Below are 5,126 nucleotides of genomic sequence, written 5' to 3' on the forward strand. Positions count from 1 at the left end.
TATATACTGAGAAAATCTTATAGTATTATAGTATTATAATATATAGCAAGGATATCTATATAGAATGTTAACGTTATATCTCCAGTATGTCACTAATATATTATGCATATATACTGATTAAGTTATGTTAGGTTAGATTAATTTGTATTCTATCTTTTATAAATTAATATTTATTAATATTTTATTTGTGATATTTACAAGTATATATGTAAAAGTAATGTGCATACATGTATAAATATAATGTAAGTACATGTATAATAAAATCAACATACATAAATTAAAAATATTTTATATAAAATATCTCTATAACATATTAAATATTTCATAAAATATTGTATATAGAAGTATACATACACCATATATATATTTATTATACTCATATATAAAATTTTTATATTCATATGTATATATATATGTATATATGTATATATGTATATATGTATATATATATATATATATATATATATACAGGGTGTCTGACATGTAAGTAGCCAAACGAAAAGTGGAGATAGATCGGGTCAACCTGAAGCGAAAAGTCCTATACCATTTTGCTAAATTCGCAATAATTATTATGTTATTAATTAAAATGTCTGAGCCAATGAGCGCGTGGGAAGTAGTAGGCCGGAATCGATAGAAATATAAAATGGCTTACTTGTTTATGTCTCTTAGCGCCGGAAGTATCAGCTGAGCAAGAGAGGCGGAGTCACGCGGCGAGCGACACCGCGCCGGAAAATTATTATTCTCTCGAATTGTTTTTTCGATAGCAAGACGACGATGCCCTATCATTTCCACACCACCTTGCGGTAGATAACTATGCATACGGGAAGGAGGACGACATTTCGAATTTTTACATTAAATATTGAGAGTGGATTAGGCCTACAGGGGAAACTACTATAAAAAAGCGCACCAAGCTATCTACCGCAAGGTGGTGTGGAAATGATAGGGCATCATTGTCTTGCTATCGAAAAAACAATTCGAGAGGATAATTATTTTTCGGCGCGATGACATCGCTCGTCACTCGATGCGTGACTCCGCCTCTCTCGCTCAGCTGATACTTCCGACGCTAAGAGACATAAACAAGTAAGCCATTTTACATTTCTATCGATTCCGGCCTACCGCTTCCCACGCGCTCATTGGCTCAGACATTTTAATTAATAACATAATAATTATTGCGAATTTAGCAAAATGGTATAGGACTTTTCGCTTCAGGTTGACCCGATCTATCTCCACTTTTCGTTTGGCTACTTACATGTCGGACACCCTGTATATATATATATATATACAGGGTGTTTCAGAACAACATTCCATCCTTAAAATGATACGTATTCCTGATACGATTCTAAGACGATTTTTCCTTTACCAAAATTTGAATTGAAGCGTAATTTTTGAGTTATAAGCAAAAATTGTTAGCAAATCACGCGTCGAGTACAGAAGGCAGCCAGGAGCGACGCAACGCGCCGCAGCTGACCGTCCGACGTGTGACTACCACGCATGAGTCGCTAACTATTTTATTTTATAACAAAATTATGCTTTAAATAAAATTTTGGTAAAGAAGAAAATGTCTTAGAATTACGCCAGGAATATGTATTTAAAATAACGTCACTTTAGCGAAAGTTGTTCCGGATCGCCGCTCGTCGGATGCTGCGATCAGCTGATTGCTACACGCGATGTGTGTATGGTGGAATGTGTGTGTAAAAGGGAGACACAGATAGATAGATAGATAGATAGATAGATAGATAGATAGATAGATAGATAGAGAGAGAGAGAGAGAGAGAGAGAGAGAGAGAGAGAGAGAGAGGATAAGGAACGGAAGGAGGGAATGAGGGAGATTATACAGACGCACGCACGTACGCATACACTTTTTTTCTCGCCCTCTTTCTCTCTTTTACACAACACTTATACACTCTCTCATTCGGTCACTCATTCACAAACTCACTCACTCACCTGCTCACTCACAGCGTAGCGAATCTTCACACTACGTATTATCGTTAACTGCTGCACGATTATTATTTAGCGACGGACCGCGGAGACTGCGCGATCACATTGTTACGTTGCCTAGCGATGCGAGAAACGCGACATGTACCGTGCAAGTTGCGACATGCGTGTGGCGCGTGGCGCGTGATTGACGCGAGATAAGACGATTTCAAAATAATAATTATTTAGAAATAGTTATAATTTTTATAAATAAGTAATTTTTTTAAGTAAGTCATTATAGGTTTCATGTTTTCTACTGCATTCGTAATGCGAAGGTTTTAGAAGATCGTTCGTCTTATCTCGCGTCAATCACGCGCCACGCGTCACACTCACGTCGCCACTTGCACGGTACATGTCGCGTTTCTCGCATCGCTAGGCAACGTAACAATGTGATCGCGCAGTCTCCGCGGTCCGTCGCTAAATAATAATCGTGCAGCAGTTAACGATAATACGTAGTGTGAAGATTCGCTACGCTGTGAGTGAGCGGGTGAGTGAGTGAGTTTGTGAATAAGTGACCGAATGAGAGAGTGTATAAGTGTTGTGTAAAAGAGAGAAAGAGGGCGAGAAAAAAAGTGTATGCGTACGTGCGTGCGTCTGTATAATCGTCTCTCCCTCATTCCCTCCTTCCGTTCCTCATCCTCTCTCTCTCTCTCTCTCTCTCTCTCTCTCTCTCTCTCTCTCTCTCTCTATCTGTCTCTTCCTTCCTTTTACGCACACACTCCACCATACACACATCGCGTGTAGCAATCAGCTGATCGCAGCATCCGACGAGCGGCGATTCGGAACAACTTTCGCTAAAGTGACGTTATTTTAAATACATATTCCTGACGTAATTTTAAGACATTTTTTTCTTTACCAAAATTTTATTTAAAGCATAATTTTATGTTATAAGGTAAAATAGCGACTCATGCGGTGGTAATCACGCATCGGACGGTCAGCTGCGGCGCGTTGCGCCGCTCCTGCCTGCCTTCTGTACTCGACGCATGATTTGCTAACTATTTTTGCTTATAACTCAAAAATTACGCTTTAATTCAAATTTTGGTAAAGGAAAAATCGTCTTAGAATCGTATCAGGAATACGTCATTTTAAGGATGGAAGGTTGTTCTGAAACACCCTGTATATATATATATATATATATATATATATATATATAATTGTAATAATAAGAATAATACTAATTTAATGAACAAAAACTTATTTTTATATTTTCTATATTCTCGAAATTCATTTCTGCATAATAGTCCATGATATCACTTTGTACAATATCTCATTTTTCGTGTAGTCTATAATTGTCGCCAGCTTTCGCGCATTACGACCAGATAGAAGATATAATAGAATAGAGGACGGGAGCCATAGGTAATCGCGTAAATGGAAACATCAGACGATTAGAAACAGGTAGAATCAAGTGACCTGGCTGTCATTGTCTATTCGCGCATGCGCAGTTTTTGATATTTAGTATTAGCAGAGCGGACTTGGAGAGTTGGAGAGGACAAAGGAGAAAGTTTGACAGAAAACCTTGGAAATAATTAAAATCTCTCTAGAAATATATAATAAAGATTTTTGTCAACAAAATTGTGACATATGGTTCGAATGTGCATAACCCATACAGCACCGCAAGATTGCAACAACATTGCAGCAAAATTTTTCTGCAAGATTGCAACATTGCAGAAACATTACGAAATGTTGCTGCAACGTTGTTATAATATTGCAGCAACAGTAAAATGTCCGCCTACAGAAATATTGCAATATAATATTGCAGCAACATAGCAATATAATATATGCAATAATGCTTTATGTATATTTATCGACATAATATCTTTAACATATGAAAAAAATATTGTAAGAAATAAGGCATATAAGAATCAGGATTTAGTGTGTATATAGATTTTCTGTATTATAATAATAACGAAATTATAAATTGTAAATTTTTCGGAAACACATTCGACTTCCTTCAGTGACAGAGAATATCTAAGAGAAATAAGAAAAAACTCAATTTGCAATTTTGTAAATTCACAATCTCTTTGTATCCGAAATATTCAGATATGCAAAAAGATTGTGATGGATTTACGCATACAAGTTTTTTCACATCTCTCATGTCTTCATATAATCTCAAAATTTATTTATTAAAATCTGAAGTATCTTGCATGTTAAAAAATTATTATCAAATTTTTGATTTTATATAAGAATGGAAACTATTAAAAGAATTCTTAGTCCAATGTCTGAATCTCCTGTGTTGGGGTTATATCATACAATTTAAGCTAATAAAAATAGTTATTATATCTTTAATCTTATTAGTCGCTCTTTGTAAACTTTATATAATCATCGTTACTAAAAATTAAATGCGGAATAGATAGTGCAATATGCGCCGCATAGCGGTAAACGAATGAACTAGCGATTATCGAATACTTTCTTTGGAATATTTTTGGAATGTTGCTGTAACATTTCTAAAGTTATATTGTAAAATAATGTCTTCGTAATATTTCTGCAACATTAAACTACAATATGCAATATTGCAATATTGCAGCAATTTTGTTGCAAGCTTTAGTGCTGTATGGGGTGAATCCTACGTGCAAACTAATCGCAACCGGCGTACCGTAAATAAAAAAAAAGTATATTTGTAATGTTATTTTCTAAAAAAAACATTTTGAATATTTCTGACAATGAGACATTTTTAAGACATTTTAGATTACACATGGACAGTTGCCGGACCAACATGACAATCATGGGAAGCATGGAGGTGGTAAGATGTCGTTTCTCTGACTACCCAAGCAAAACAGAAAATCACAATAATATCAAAATGATATCGTAATACTATCAAAAGTCATTATGATGTCTTTTTGATGTCATTTTGGTGTCATTTTGATGTCATTTGATATTATTGTGATTTTCTGTTCTGCTTGGGTATATAGGACTCTAGTCCAGAGGACATCCAGAGACCATCCAGAGGTTATCCAGAGGATGTTTAATATCCTCTGAATGCCTTCTGGATACTCTCCGGATGTCTTCCGGAGAAAATGTGTTGTTAGGGCCACTAAACGGTTTTCTCTGCTGAACGTGACAATTGGTAGAATTGACGCCAATGTAAACGTACTTTAGAGATTTAACCGTCAAATTCGAATAAAAATTATTTATTTATATGTTAAACAAAAAAA

Source organism: Polyergus mexicanus, unplaced genomic scaffold (assembly GCF_030449975.1).
Source record: "Polyergus mexicanus isolate NDT 795.1 unplaced genomic scaffold, iyPolMexi1.0 SCAF_25, whole genome shotgun sequence".
NCBI classification, from domain to species: Eukaryota; Metazoa; Arthropoda; class Insecta; order Hymenoptera; family Formicidae; genus Polyergus; species Polyergus mexicanus.